Raw genomic sequence first — 16,803 nt, forward strand, 5'->3', positions numbered from 1 at the left:
ATTAATCAATGCAGCAAATTCAGCTCTACCATTTGGGTATCTTCCTCTAAGGTCCCCATCCTGCTGCCTTTACTCATGTGGATAGTTCTGTATGCAGAGAATTTCAGGGAGACTACTAACAGGACCATTCCATTAACCAGTATTTGTCATTTATGGCCATGATACTAATGCCACATCAGAAGCAAAAAGAGATGACACGAGGTTCTCTATCAATAAAGTCCAATTAATTGTTGGTCTTAATTTTGGATCTCAGCTAAGGGATATAATAGCAGTGGACTTTATTTATTTGTTTAGTAAATATTATAATACACACAAATGACAGCAATTCAATATTGAATTGCTATTGAAAAAATTGACATGCTTTTGCAAAGTGACTAAAGAGATTAGTGAAAGTGCCAAGTGTCCACTTAGCTCATTTATTGCCAGAAAATGTGTTAGTGACTCCGTGATTGAATTTTTTTTATGTCCTTAAATGACTTGATAATGGATGGAATTGCCAACAGAACATATTTTCTGATGTGATATTTACAAAACTACAAATATATATTGCAACACAAAACTTATTTTTTTAGTATAAAGTTGTTAGACTGAATATTTTGCCTCCCCCAAAGAAAATGCTAAAATGAAAGAAATGAAGTCATGAGTTTCAAAAGTAAGGTATCTCAAATGTTGGGTGGCCAGCTTGACACACCTTATAAGGACCTAAAAATTAGTGTCAAAGCTAGCAGATCCCACCCCACACAAATAGATGGTGGCTGTCAAGAAGAATGTGGTGATGATGAGAACTAGCAAATGCCAGTGGGAAAATGGCATTTTTCATTGTAAAAGCTAAGTAAATGATGTACCCAAATGGCATTGGTGAAAATTGTTATGCAGGCTCAGAGCCTGTACAGCCAAAGAGTGACAATAGGTCCGATTTTGCCACCTTCACTCATACTGAATAACGCCTTGATCCACTTGTAGTCCTATTCCTTCCAGTGGGAATACTGAAGGAGTAAAAGTGTCACAGCTCAGGGCAATTGCATCTGTATTTCCCTTAAGTGGTTCAACAAGGGCACCCCCTGGCTTCTGGCTCCCTTTCTTGGGTGGAGACTCACATCCTCTCTCCCTCCTGACTACTGTACTTCCAAGCTGAACAGATCCCGGCCTTCCCTATGTGCAGTCTACCTAAACAAGCCTGCCTTGCTTCTCCCTCGGGTAAACAGTATAATTGCCATCAGTTCTAAGTTACCACAAAATACTTTCTAAGGAAGCCAATTTTATTCTTAAGGTAAAAGCATTACAGAAAAAAATTATTAAAAATAAAAGAACCTGCATGCATGCTAATAAGTTTACCCAGCTGTCTCCTTCAAACCCCTAAAGGGGTCTCTCGTGGTCACAAGTTCATAACAGCCTCAGCTGAGAACTAGCACACATGAAAAGTTTAGTCCCTTCTTTATACAATTTGGAGATCTTTAAACGGGAGTCTTCAGGAGCAGATAATCAGTATACAGCAGGTTTCAGAGTGGTACCCGTAACTAACACGGTAGCCGTGTTAGTCTGTATCAGAAAAAAAACACCAAGGAGTACTTATGGCATCTTAGAGACTAACAAATTTATTTGGGCATAAGCTTTCGTGGGCTAAAACTCATCTGATGAAGTGGGTTTTAGCCCATGAAAGCTTATACCCAAATAAATTTGTTAATCTCTAAGGTGCCGCAAGTACTCCTAGGTTTTTCTACAGTACACAATAGGTTTCTCTTCCCAGGGTGCATCTTCAAAATGAGGGATTACAAGTGGATCATTTGCATTCCTCTCATCCCCAAGCATTTCCTATGAAATTCACTTCACACATATTGTCCGAAAATGTCCTTTGAAGTTCTTAATATCTCCCAAAGATTGCATTAATCCTGTCTTCCTGCTAAAGAAATTCCATACACTCCCACAATAGTACATAAACATTTGCATTTTCAATATTCTGAACTTCAAAGATGTCAAACTTAAATCAATAAGGTTTAACTTAATTCAGTAAGGTTTGTCTAGGATATTGTCATACCTGTCACATAAGGTATTTACCATTCAGCATGAGTAAGTGTAGGAGACTCTAAACTGGTGCTACCAGGAGATTACAAGACGACTAAGGATCACTGACAGCAGTAAACTAATGCACAAGATTTAAAACCAGAAGATTATTTGAGAAAGAAACTAAATCTGGTAATTATCCTTTGCAGATGAATATACTGATAAGGAATCATTCTCTTGCTTACATGCTGGTAAAGGAGCTGCTCCAATTGTAGGGGTATTACACCATATTTAAAGGTTATCTATGGACATCTATCACAACATTTTCCCTTAGAGTCCCAGATACATGTGGTGTTTGTGGGTGGTACCAGACTGAGAGCCCTGGAAACTCAAGTCTTCTGTTTACTCACACAACCTGTACAGCAAAAAGTTGCAGAACAAATTTCTCCACCTGACACTATCCTGCTAATATGCCTCAGTGCTGATCTGATTGTTCCTCCACTAGGAATGAGAGAGTCTATTTCCATTCAAACCCTGACACCTCACTAATACTGACAATATGAGTGTCAAATTGTGCCAAGCTGTGATGGTGGTTTATGTGAATTTCACATCTGTAAGCAACACATTCCACATAGGCCACCAGACCACGGTTATGTCACACAGAAGGAGTATATTTGAATCTGTGATACCGAGGTAAAACACTTAGCATACCATTCCTTTTTTCTATCCACTATAATTATTCTTTTCTGAAAGGTATGTCTGAATAAGGCAGTCCGGAAAGAAAAAAGAAAAAAAAGCTTTAGGAAAAAGCTTGTCAATTGTTTATTTTGTTACAAACTGCGTTCGTGTTTTCTCATTCAACCTGAATTGCAAACCAACCAAATTATCTTGGTAACTATATATTTAGTATTTAGTTTTCCACTGACACCTTCATTATAGCCAGATAACTCAAGGGCACATCAGCTTTTCAATGCTAATTAATGTTAGAGTTATTTTACCGCATTACATTCATACTGTTAACTCACTTTGCTAATGAGATTCAGATTGAGTGCATTTTTACCCCCCCTTCCCTAAATAATGCTAATAGAACCAAAGTCAATAAAAAACAGCATATTAATGTATTTCCATGTACTGTAGCACTTTCATGGCTGCAATGACTACATAAATAAGGACAGGCCCCAGCCCAAAAGATGAAATCCAGATCAAAATCTTCTCGAAGACCGACTGGTGTACAGCTCCAAATTTTGCCTTGGTTCATTATACATAAAGAAACCAGCCTTGAGCTTTGTGTCTGGATCCAAAGTTCCTCATAAAGTTTAGGGGTGTTCAGATGCAGGAGTTTTGATTCAGAACCATTTTTAAATCTAAATAAGGCAGCATGGTCCAGGTTACAGGGCAATGCACTTGGAGTCTAGAGAATCGGGTTCTATTTCCAGCTCTAACAGGCAACTCACCTCTCTGTGTCTTACATTCTCGATCTGTAATTGGAGGGAATTATACTTACTGTCCATAGTAAAGGGCTTTGAGATCTATGGTTGAATTATTTTACTACACATCAGCTATATCCCCCTCCTTATTACAAAATGCCTGTTATTTAAGAGCTGGAAGGATACTATTATTGATGTAAATTCCTGTTAAACAGCATATTGCATACAGCGAAACTTGTCTTGATAAACCATCCAAAGGATTAATAAATATCAGTTGACTCACAAACTTTTAACTCAAGGTCAAACAAAACTGATTGGAAATGTTGTGAATACTGTAGATTAGTCATTTAGATGGAATTATACCTCAAATTTCATTGTACTTAGCTTACCAAAAAAAAAAGCCATCATTATCTTTCCATCATGCTGTTGGTCCAGCTAAATGCTCTGAACCTACAATGGACAGGCAGAACTTGAGTGAAATCCTAGACCTATTCGGTAAAATTCCCATTGAATTCAATGAGATCAGAATTTCACCCCTCAAGCCTGTATGGATTCCCAGTAACTTCAGTGGAACTTCACATGGACATAAGGATTATTTTGCATGATTTAGGCTTAAATTCTGTGAAGTTGTATAGTCTTTTCAGTGTATCAAAGTCCACAGACCATAAAAATGTTTCAAAGTGCACCACGCCTATCATCTGAAATGGAATGTAAGTCTGTACAATTTTGAAAAGCTAATATGACTGCAAAGATTCACAAGTTGTGTACTGTTCTCAGAGTGGTAGCTGTGTTAGTCTGTATCAGCAAAAAAAACAACCCCAAAACGAGGAGTACTTGTGGCACCTTAGAGTCTAACAAATTTATTTGGGTATAAGCTTTTGTTGGCTAAAACCCACTTCATCGGATGGAAAAAGTGGAAAATAAAGTGGAAAATACATTAGGAAGATGTATATACACACAGAGAACATGAAAAAATGGGTGTTGTCATACCAACCGTAACGAGAGCAATCAATTAAGGTGGGCTATTATCAGCAGGAATAAAAAAAAAACTTTTGTAGTGATAATCAGGATAGCCCATTTCAAGCAGTTGACAAAAAGGTGTGAGTAACAATGGGGGAAAAATTAGCATGGGCAAATAGTTTTTACTTTGTGTAATGACCCATCCACTCCCAGTCTTTATTCAAGCCTAATTTAATGGTGTCCAGTTTGCAAATTAATTCCAATTCTGTAGTTTCTCATTAGAGTCTGTTTTTGAAGTTTTTTTGTTTGAGAATTGCGACTTTTAGGTCTGAAATTGAGTGACCAGGGAGGTTGAAGTGTTCTCCGACTATTTTTTGAATGTTATAATTCTTGATGTATGATTTGTGTCCTTTTATTCTTTTGTGTAGAGATTGTCTGATTTGGCCAATGTACATGGCAGAGGGGCATTGTTGGAACATGATGACATATATCACATTGATAGATGTGCTGGTGACTGAGCCTCTTATGGTGTGGCTGATGTGATTAGGTCTTATGATGGTGTCTCTTGAATAGATATGTGGACAGAGTTGGCAACGGGCTTTGTTGCAAGGGTAGGTTCCTGGGTTAGTGTTTTTGTTGTGTGGTTGCTGGTGAGTATTTGCTTCAGATTTGGGGGCTGTCTGTAAGCGAGGACTGGCCTGTCTCGCTAGATCTGTGAGGGTGAGGGATTATCCTTCAGGATAGGTTGTAGATTCTTGATGATGCACTGGAGAGGTTTTATACGGTGGCTGAAGGTGGCGGCTAGTGGCGTTCTGTTATTTTCTTTGTTGGGCCTGTCCTGGAGTAGGTGACTTCTGGGTATTCTTCTGGCTTTGTGAATCTGTTTCTTCACTTCAGCAGGTGGGTATTGTATTTTTAAGAACGCTTGATAGAGATCATGTGGGTGTTTGTCTCTGTCTGAGGGATTGGAGCAAATCCGGTTGTGTCTTCGAGCTTGGCTGTAGACAATGGATCTTTTGATGTGGTCTGGATGAAAGCTGGAGGCATGTAGGTAAGTATACAGGTCAGTAGGTTTCCAGTATAGGGAGGTGTTTATGTGACCATCGCTTATTAGCACTGTAGTGTCCAGGAAGTGGATCTCTTGTGTGGACTGGTCCAGGCTGAGGTTGATGGTGGGATGGAAATTGTTGAAATCCAGGAGGAATTCCTCAAGGACTCCTTTTCCATGGGTCCAGATGATGAAGATGTCATCAATGTAGTGTAAATAGAGTAAGGTCATTAGGGGAAGAGAGCTGAGGAAGCGTTGTTCTAAGTCAGCCGTAAAAATGTTGGCATACTGTGGGGCCATGCGGGTACCCATTGTATACCATGTGCATGAATGCAGTAAAGCTGAAGGTCAAAGTTTAATATTGGTTTATGCAATGTTAATCTGATTGTTATTCATGTGATGTATTCATGCAATCCATATTTCATGACCCTAATCAAAAGTAAAAAATGAATACATTCAGTAATGCAGAAAAAATAAAGAATGAATGAGGAGGAATACCACCAAGGCCACCTTTTGAAAAAAGGAAGTTGCTCTATGTGCTAGTCCAGGAGGCTCTCTCCCGCTGCTTTGTTAATACTGAGCTTCTGCACTATGCAGTGATCAACAATGCAGAATGGTTTCTGAGGATCTCATTTATCTCAGTCCTTCTAATCCCAAAAAACCTGGCAAACATTTTTAAATAGCTGATTTGCTTGCATATCAAACTTTGAAAAGTTTTCAAGATTTTTTTGGTTTTGCATCCTAAGCTGCAAACCCAACATTATTTGTTAAAATATTCAAGTATTACCAGAACATTTTCTGACACCAATTTCAGTGTGTTTTTTGTTTGCTTTGTTTTCTTCTCCTTCATTAGCATTTATTACTACTTACTTAAATTAATTTATATTTTAAGGTCAGCAGGAACTGGTAAGTCAAATTGCTTTCCATCTTATACTGGGATACATCACCATTACTTAATGGACCATAAATGTTCCTTATATTATCTCTTGATAATGATTCTGATTGGTTGGCTAATGCTAGTGCCTTCAGCTAGCAGAGATTCATAAAAAAATATTTGGGTTTGAGCTATATTTTATTTTTAATTTTGAGAGTTTTATTTTGAAATTTAAGTTTTACTAAAACAGAAACTCAGTGTTAAACTGTTTGGTTTTGTGTTTAAAACCCATGTTTTAATTGACCTTGACAAACTGTCCAGGATTCACTTTGGATGGCACTAAGGATGAATCAAAAGGATCACAAACCATTGCAAAGACAGAAAATCTGAACTGCATTTTGAGCTTTGAACTGAGCAACATTTTTTTTGACAAATAGTTTATTTGCCAAAAAAGGCAGTTTTGGTCAACTGCAAACTATTTACAAATTTGTCACAAATTCACTAAATAGTTTCAGCCAAAAAATAAAAGGGGAGGGGAGCTAGAGTCAGAAAATGGCTAGTGGTGGAGATGGTGGTGCCAACCATATAATGTTTAGAGGAGCTACCTTATAACTTTTAGCCTAGTGGTTAGACCACTCACCTGGGATACCCAGATTCAATATCCTCCCTGTTAATAGGGAGAAGGGATTTGAACTTGACTCTCCAACCTCTCAAGAGGTAGCTCTAATCACTGGGCTATGGGATATTCTGATGTGGAACACTCAGTCTTTCCTATTGAAGCTGGTCCAATGTGTACAAATAATAAATCATTGGAGCAGGGACTTGAACTTGGGTCTCCTCCATTCCCAAATGAATGTCCTAAGCACCAGGTTTGAGAGTATTCTTATTCACTTTCTCTGGCCCAATGACTAATCAAGTATTTTATTACAATGTGGATGAGCTTCAACAGGCGAGATAGAGAAAGAGCTACCCCAAATTTCTCCATAACCAAGCAGTCTCCTGAGGAATGGAAGACCCAAATTGAAATACCCTTTTCCAAAGTAAACCCAGTCTCCCACATTTCACACATGAGTTCCCTAAAAGTTATAGATTTAGAATCATAGGACTGGAAGGGAGCTCAAGAGGTCTTCTAGTGCAATCTTCTCAACTCAGGGAAGGACTAAGTATTATTTAGACCATCCTTGAGAAGTGTTTCTCTAATCTGCTCTTAAAAATCTCCAATGATGGCGGTTCCACAACCTCCCTAAGAAATTTATTCCAGGGCCTAACTACCCTGACAGTTAGGAAGTTTTTCCTAATGTCCAACCTAAACCATCCTTGTTGTAATTTAAGCTCATTGCTTCTTGCCCTATCTTCAGGGGGTTAAAAGAAAACATTTTTCTTACCTCTTCCATGAAAACTGTTATGTCCCCTCTCAGTCTTCTCTTCTCCAGACTAAACAAACCCAGTTTTTTTCAATCTTCCCTCAGAAGTCACATTTTCTAGACCTTTCATCATTTTTGTTGCTGTTCTCTGGACTTTCTCCAATTTTTCCACATCGTTCCGGAGATGTGACACCCAGAACTGGACACATCACTACAACCTCTTTCTGCTGCTCCTCCTCTTTTGTTAATCTAGTCCTTTAAAAATACCAGACACAAAATGGTTTGGGGCAAACAACATGTTTTGTTAGACCCAAATGGAGTTTTTTCAATTTGCCAAAAGATTTCTGAAATTTTAGCTTGAGTTCAACCTGAACCAATTTAAAAATAAAAAAAATATAAAATTAAGGAATTGCCACTGAACAGAAAAATTAGTTTTTCACCCAGCTCCACTTGTAACCAGATATGTAACCGTGAGAACTTTGTACGTCTGTGTATTTCAAAACAAAGTTATCACACAACTTTATAATGGATACCAAGACTCTTCAGTGAGGAAAAACAAAGCAGGTTTCTGAACAACTGACCTGAAGTTCACAGTAAGTTCATTTATTCAGGAGGAAAAATAAAGCACTACTATCTAAAACTGTCATGCCATCTAAGACAATAAACTCCCTGCTTCAAAGCATTAACTAATCACCTGTGGGAGTCTGGAAGGTATTTCACAATTAGCATTGCACAATTATCTAGATACATAGCAGTGTAAGGCGGTGAGGTGGTCAGCTACTCAGAAGCATCAGATCATCATTTAACACCGCCCCACTCCCCGCCCAAGAACATGAAAAATCCACTGTATAAATAACAAATCTCTTTGCCCAAAAAGACCTCCTGGAAGGACTAGAAACAGCAATATTAATAGAATCATAGAAATATAGGGCTGGTAGGGACCTTGAGAGGTTAGCTAGTCCAGTCCCTGTGCTGGGGCAGGACAATGTACACCCAGACCAGCTATATACCAGCTAAAATTTAACCTGTTCTTAAAAACATCCAATCACAAGAATTCCACAATCTCCCTCAGAAGCCTATTCCAGTGCTTACCTATCCTTATATTAAGAAAAACAGTCTAACTATCTCACCTAAATGTTCCTGGATGCAGATTAAAAACTCATTACTTGTCCTACTTTCAGTGGACATGGAGAACAATTGATCACTGTTCTTTTTTGTAACTCCTCTTAACATATTTGAAGACTGTTACCAGGTACCCCCCGGTATGCTTTTCTGCAGACTAAACATATCCATTTTTTATAATATTTGCTCATCTTAAAAGTTTAGAAAGCTTGACCTCTTTCTTCTGTAGCTCTCCTTTAGATTTACTCCAATTCTTCAGCTTTCCCCCTTGCACTAGGCCAGTAACCCTGTTAAAGAAGAAAATTAGGTTAGTTGGTATGACTTGTTATTGACAAATCCGTGCTGGTTATTACTTACTACTCTATCATCATCTAGGTGTTTACAAATTGACTGTTTAAAAATTTATTCCAGTATCTTTCCAGATATTTCAGTTAGGCTGACTGGTCTATAATTCTACAGGTCCTTTTTGTTCCCCCTTTTAAAATAGATACTGTTTGCCCTTCTCCAGTCCTCTGGGATGTTGCCTGATCTATTGATTGTGCATTAATTATATCCATTACTTAAGGGAGAATTCTTAACACTCTGAGATTTGGTAGGCTCTTCTTCCAAGATCAGGCCCCGTATTATTAAAATTACTGTTCAGTTGGGAACCCCAATGTGCATGGTTGCAACACTCACACTTAATAAAACTATGACAAATACAGAAGGTTTTTCCTAACACAGTTAGCAAAGTTACAAACACTTCAACTCAGAAAGGTAGACAGATAATTTAGAACGTGTGTCTGAGCATCCATATACTCTCACCATCCCTTGAAAAAGGATCCAAAATTGTTAGTCATACAAGCCAAGATATAATTTGCATGATGTGTTATGCTGACACCATTATGCCTAATACATATTCAATGTTTCATCCCCTTTTCCTTATTTGTACTTCCCCACCCTATTAATGTTGGGGTGCCCTTCTCGCATAGGTTTCTAATCCATTTACCTCAAATTTATTAGCATATATGTCAATTAGTAACCATGGCACACTTGTGGTCAGATATCTGCTGACATTCCTAACTTGAAATATCCCAAGCTGGTATAAACTAGCATCCTGTGGTTATCTGTCAGCAGTTTAGTCATTACGGCATTCTATCTTGTGATATCTTATGATCTAGGGTGACTCCTGGTTAACTGGCACCTAACATCTTATTTAGCTAAGACTGAGGCCTGTAGGATCATAACTTTACCACCTTAATTTATGCCTAATCTAGCAAATACTTATAATTTACAGGGTCCTCACCCATCCTCCATGATTTCTCAGAAATAATTGCTAACTGTTTGGAATTGCTTCAGCTGGTTTCTTAAATACTCTAACATTATTAATTTAATCAGGTACTGATGATTTGAATATATGTAATTTTTCTAAATATTCTTTAACCTGTTCTTTCCTTGGTCTGGCTTGTGTTCCTTCTCACTTGTTGTTAATATTAATTGTGTTAAGTATCTAATCACAACCAACTCTTTTAGTGAAGCAAAATAAGCATTAAACACCTGAGCCTTCTGGATGTCATCTGTTATTAGCTCTCCTACTCTGTAAAGTAGTGGACCTGCACTTTTCTTCACCTTTCTCTTGCTCCTAATGCATTTCTAGACCCTCTTCTTATTACCGTCTATGTCCCTCACTATGTGTAACTCATTTTGTGCCTTAGCCTTTCTGATTTTGCCACTACATCTTGTGCTATTCTTTTGTATTCATCCTTAGGAATTTGTCCATGTTTCCACTATTTGTAGGATTCTCTCTCAATTTTTAAGTCTTTAAAGAGCTCCTGCTGGGGCCATATTGGCGTCTCACTAGTGTTCCCAACAAACACTAGATATATTTGCTAGTTCCTTCAGAAAATGTTGAGCTGTGGAGTCCCAAAGACTTCCATCCCACTGGAAAATTAACCCAATTAAAATTCAGAATATCTAAAGCTATACAACAAAATAATATTAAGATCCAGAATATATCCCACTTGAATACTCTAGACAAAAATTCACAGCTCTGAAACAAAAAATCTGAGACAAAAAAATTATCAAAATAACTTTAACGGAACACCTTAAACAGGTTTCATATCCCCAAATGCCTCATTTCAGCCTAAACTAGCAAATGAGGTTTAATGGAACTAGCCATATGCTTAAAGTTAAATAGGTGCATAAGTATTTTTCTGGAATGAGGTTTTACAATAAAATCTCTAGGAAAAAAATTAAATTACCCTGATATCGACAGCAATGTTTATTAATGGAGCTGGGCATGAAACAATAATTCCAGAAAGTCTTTGACTAGGTCCCTCACAAAAGGTTCCTGAGCAAAGAAAATAGCCATGGGATAAGAAAGAAGGTTCTCTCATGGAAATTCCAAATTTCGCTCAGCTATATTGATCACTATTGAAGGGTGGACAGCAGACAAGGTGAACCAAGGATATAATTGAAAATTTAATAGAAGCATAAGAAAGCAACAGTTGTGGCTGGAGGGAAGGATTGTGAAGCTGAAGGGAGCAGTGATTAATGGCTAAATGTTCCCAGAAGCTCAATTTCAGGTATTGAGACTTGCCAGTGTTGACACTTGTCAAGTATGTTTACGTTTCAATTATAAATAGAAAATAATTTACTGATCATCTTAGGTTTCAGAGTAGCAGCCGTGTTAGTCTGTATTCGCAAAAAGAAAAGGAGTACTTGTGGCACCTTAGAGACTAACAAATTTATTAGAGCATAAGCTTTCGTGAGCTACAGCTCACTTCATCGGATGCATTTGGTGGAAAAAAAAATCATCTTAGAACACTCTATTCTTTGAGTTATTTTTCTTGATATACAAGACAATTGTCAGAATTTATAGTCCATCAATCATTAGGGATATGAAAACAAGGCAATTTAATTGTGAGTTTAGACTGCTCCTTGTTCTTAGATCACTACGCAAGCAAGAATAAACTGTTGGAGGCAGAGTGAAAGTAAAATTGGGAGGGCAGACATGATTTAACTTCAGTTACTGTAACATGAATCACAGTTAATGGGTGTTTTCTGAGTGTGTGATATCAGTATTATGAGACAGGAAGTAATCAAAAAACAAATAGATATCAAAATTGCCCTCAGATAATAATAATAATAAAAAAAGAGTTATTTTTCTTTCACAGGAGACATAGTTCTTAACCAAACAAGAATTTAATCATCTCTAATTCGTTGCACACATTGCATTGACCTAACAAGATATTTGTTTTCTGTGACACACAACTGTCTGTTAAGAGGCAATGTCTATGATAATGACTTACACATACATTTCTCTTTTCATATGAAAGGATCACTAAGATTTTATAAACTTTGCAAAATGTACAAGCTGATTTTCAAAATTACACATATTGGAATTAGTTCATCTATCACATATGGGCCAGGTACTCAACTTCGCTGAAGTCAGTGCAGCCATATGGATTATACCAGATGAGAATCTGACCCATTATTTGTATAACATTGATGGAATTTTACAGTAAGAAAACAAGGCTCTGATTCCACTCTCATTTAAATCAGTGAGAGCACAAAAACACCCTTGACTTCAACAAAATTTGACATCTGTAAACATTCCCTTCTGTGCAAAGCTCACATTTTATCTATACAAATGAACTATGAAGTGATATGCAACACGCTCTACCAATCTGTTTTTAATTTCACTCCCTTCAGCCATCAGTATTTCCTGTTCTGCTAGAGACAAAGCTAAGCATCAATTAGGAAATAAGTCTTTTTAACACATACAATATTGCTAATTAAAAGTAAACATTTCCCAATTATTACCATGGATCAGTCCTATTCCAAGTTCAGGGAAACTGTCCTACTATAGGATATCACTATGTACTGTTGGCAAATGCTAATTTTTTAACGGTGACCACTGAACAAATGCTCTTCTGGTAGCTTCCCCTGTTGGCACTATACAAATGCCCATCTGGTCAATTCTCTTGTGCCAGGCAAAGCAAAGAAAACAAGGCCCACTGTAGTAACTATTCTACACCAGCAGCAGAGCCAGACAGTGATGAGGACGAGATGTGGGCATGGTTAGAGTGGGGAAGCTAGCAGGTGATAAAAATCAAAATTGTATAATAACCCTGAGGCAAACTCACACCTCGGTTCTAGCTGTAACTTGCTAACACTAATACAGACACCTCTGGGGTTTAGCCCCTGGTTAATATCATGCAGCAGCACTACACAACAGTTCAAGATAGGGAAGAGAAAATATTTTACCCAGTTTGAACTACAAGGAAAATATTAGGTATCAGAGGGGTAGCTGTGTTAGTCTGGATCTGTAAAAGTGACAAAGAGTCCTGTGACACCTTATAGACTAACAGAAGTATTGGAACATAAGCTTTCGTGGGTGAATACCCACTTCGTCAGATGCATGTAGTGGAAATTTCCAGAGGCAGGTATAAATATGCAATATACATGGTATAATAGATGCCATCATGTGCCAGCAATGCCCCTCTGCTATGTACATTGGCCAAACTGGACAGTCCCTGCGTAAAAGGATAAATGGACACAAATCAGATATTAGGAAAGGCAATATACAAAACCCTGTAGGAGAACACTTCAACCTCCCTGGACACACAATAGCAGATTTAACGGTAGCCATCCTGCAGCAAAAAAATTTCAAGAGTAGACTTCAAAGAGAAACTGCTGAGCTTCAGTTCATTTGCAAATTTGACACCATCCGCTCAGGATTAAACAAAGACTGTGAATGGCTAGCCAACTACAAAAGCAGTTTCTCCTCCCTTGGTGTTCACACTTCAACTGCTAGAAGAGAGCCTCATCCCCCCTGACTGAACTAACCTCGTTATCCATAGGCTGATTCTTGCTTGCCTGCCTCTGGAAATTTCCACTACATGCATCCGATGAAGTGGCTATTCACCCACGAAAGCTTATGCTCCAATACGTCTGTTAGTCTACAAGGTGCCACAGGACTCTCTGCCACTTTTTAAGGAAAATATTAGATAGTCTGAAGAACATAATTACTTGTTCTGCAATATGGGTAGGACACGGCAGAGAGTTTCAACTCTGTTCTTGCAAAGAGTGATATGGTTTTCTAATGACAGAGGTGGGTAGGTGATGAAGTACTCCATCAAATCATAAATTAGCATGAGAGGCCTCGATTAAAACTATCTGACACTACTGGTTCATGACTACACTCAGTAGAAAAATATGAAAACCAAACCAGAAATTAGTTCTTAAGGGGAAAAAAAAGGTTAAGATGACCTTTTACTTTTATTGACCGAGTAACTGATTTTCTGGTACTGTCAATCACTGATAACACCACATTATTCTTTAAAGTCACATGACAAAATAGCACAGAGGAAAGGTGTGGCAAGTCAGCACAACAGTGTAGCAAACAAGCAGCTTGTGTAATAGCAATAGAGCACCATAGACTTGTAACTTGCTAGGGAGGCAGGTACAACCAGAGGTTGGGGAATACCTGGAACTTTACAAAGATGTAGGTAGTGCATCCTTTGTGGAGATTCCTGTATTTCTTCAGACAGTATTTCATTTTAAAAACCATTATTAAAGCTTCATTGTTCATACCACTGTAGTCAAGGATTTCCAATTCCATAAATCTTCAATATTCTCCCTATACCGTCTTTGGGAGGGAGGGGGACTATCTAGGGTGAAATTTGACATAGAGAGTATAACGCTGATCAGTTTCCTCATTTTTACATAAGACAACTTCAAAAACGACAGGTAAGCAATTTTTGAGTTTCAGAAACATATTTAAAATTCACTTATTTCAGGAACATAAGAACGGCCCTACTGGGTCAGACCAAAGGTTCATCTAGCCCAGTATCCTGTCTTCCAACAGTGTCCAGTGCCAGGTGCCCCAGAGGGAATGATCAGAACAGGTAATCATCAAGTGATCCATCCCCTGTCACTCATTCCCAGCTTCTGGCAAACAGAATGGAGGAAGCAACAGGTTATTAATACAAAAAGGCGCTATTTAAAAAAAGGAAATCAAGTATATGATTAACATGTGAAAAGGCTCAATCTTTTTGGGTATTCTCTGCATGTATGCAATTTATTTTGATCCACACATTTTCTGAAGGATTTTTACAATGTAACTTATGCTTCAGGAATATACAATAATGGCATTCAGGTCTATTGCATACATAATATGGCTTTCAATACACGGCCTAATCATAGATTTATTCAATAGATCAAAAGAGCCATTTTGGTCTATAGGTACAAAATATGGGTATAATTACTGCATATGTTTATGTAATAGATGTTCCTTTTTAGCCTATTACAAAAAAGGGGGGGCACTATACGAGTTTTTTATCTCAACCTAAATATAGTTTTATCATTTTTTCCTTTTTTGCTAACAGAAAAAAAGGGGGGTTTATTTAAATAATTTAAGTCTTTGACAAAAAGAAATGAGGGCTAGGAAATAATAATTTAAAAAAAGCGGCGTGGGCCAAGGGACGTGCTGGCTACCCTTCCTGCAGCCCCCATTGGCCTAGAGTGGCAAACCGCGGCCAGTGGTAGCCGCGATCGGCCGAACCTGCAGACTCAGCAGGTAAACAAACCGGCCTGGCCCGCCAAGGGCTTTCCCTGAACAAGCGGCGGCCCTAGTTTGAAAACCACTGATCTAGATGAAATTAGTATAAGGTAGATGCACAACTGGTTGAAAAACTGTATTCAAAAAATAGTTATTAGTGGTTCACTGTCAACTGGGAAGACATATCTTGTGCAGTCCATCAGGGTCTGTCCAAGATCCAGTACTCTTCAATATTTTCATTAATGAGTTGGATAGTGGAATGGATGGTGTGCTTATAAAGTTTTCAGATGATACCATGCTGGAGGGGTGCAGGACAAGGTTAGAATTCAAAATGACCTTGACCAAGTGGAGCATTGGTCTGAAATCAACAAGATGAAATTCAGAAAAAAGACAAGCACAAAGTAATTCAAAGGGAAAAGATCAAATGCACAGCTACAACATGAGGAATAACTGGCTAATCAGTACTACTGAAAGGGGGTTATACTAGATTGCAAATTGAATGTGAGCCACAGTGTGATGCAGTTGCAAAACAGGCTAATATCATTCTGGGGTGTATTAACAGGAATGTTGTATGTAAGATACGTGAAGTAATTGTCCCATCCTACTCCATACTTATGAGGCCTCAGCTGGAGTACTGTGTCCCATTCTGGGCACCACACTTTGGGAAACATATGGACAAATTGGAGAGAGTCCAGAGGAGAACAACCAAAATAATAAAAAGGTTTGGAAAACCTTACCTATGAGGACTGGTTAAAAATTGGGCATGTTTGAGAAAAGAGGAAGGGAGACTTGATTATAGTGTTCAAACATGTTAAGGGCTGTTACAAAGAGGATGATGATTAATTGTTCTCCATGTCCTCTAAAGACAGCACATGTAATGGGCTTAATCTGCAGCAAGGGAGATTTAGATTAGATATTAGGAAAAATATCCTCACTGTAAGTATAGTTAAGCACTGAGGTTGAGGAATCCTAGTCCTTGGAAGTTTTTTTATGAGCAGATTAGACAAACACCTGGGATGGTGTCAGGGATGGTTTAGGTTCTGCCTCTGTGCAGGGGGCTGGCCTAGGTGACTTCTCAAGGTCCTTTCCAGTCCCAAATTTCTATAATTCAAAAATGAAAAATGGTAGAATGTGGCACCTGAATTACAAATTGCATGAGGTCCTTTGGCAGCATTTCTGAATAAGAATTTCAGTTTTCTGCCAAAATATTCAGTTTTTATTTTTTTTGGCAAAAAAAGTTAAAAAAGAAGCCTTTTTTCTGACCACATTAGTTCATTACTTCCTGAACCATATGTTTAGAAACTGAGAGGGCCTACCAATAATGCTTTCCAACTTTCTGCCACACAAAGGATTGTTCCCCAAATCTGTTCTCAAGTGCATTGTACAGATTCATATGAAGTGACTAGCGCAATGGCTATTTCACAAAATTGTTATCATTTTTGATGTGCCACCCATATACTGGA

General features: G+C 38.1%; 1 long non-coding RNA gene across 1 annotated transcript; it reads right to left on the reverse strand.

The window, feature by feature from the left end:
- Positions 1–8,880: 8,880 nt before the first annotated feature.
- On the reverse strand, positions 8,881–16,412 carry LOC122458161. Its single transcript, XR_006278041.1, has 3 exons — positions 16,276–16,412; positions 14,267–14,450; positions 8,881–9,083 (listed from the first exon to the last, which is right to left on the reverse strand). It is a non-coding gene; the product is annotated as an uncharacterized LOC122458161 (long non-coding RNA).
- Between the last annotated feature and the right edge of the window lie 391 nt (positions 16,413–16,803).

This window comes from Dermochelys coriacea, chromosome 11, assembly GCF_009764565.3.
Source record: "Dermochelys coriacea isolate rDerCor1 chromosome 11, rDerCor1.pri.v4, whole genome shotgun sequence".
Classification (NCBI taxonomy): domain Eukaryota; kingdom Metazoa; phylum Chordata; order Testudines; family Dermochelyidae; genus Dermochelys; species Dermochelys coriacea.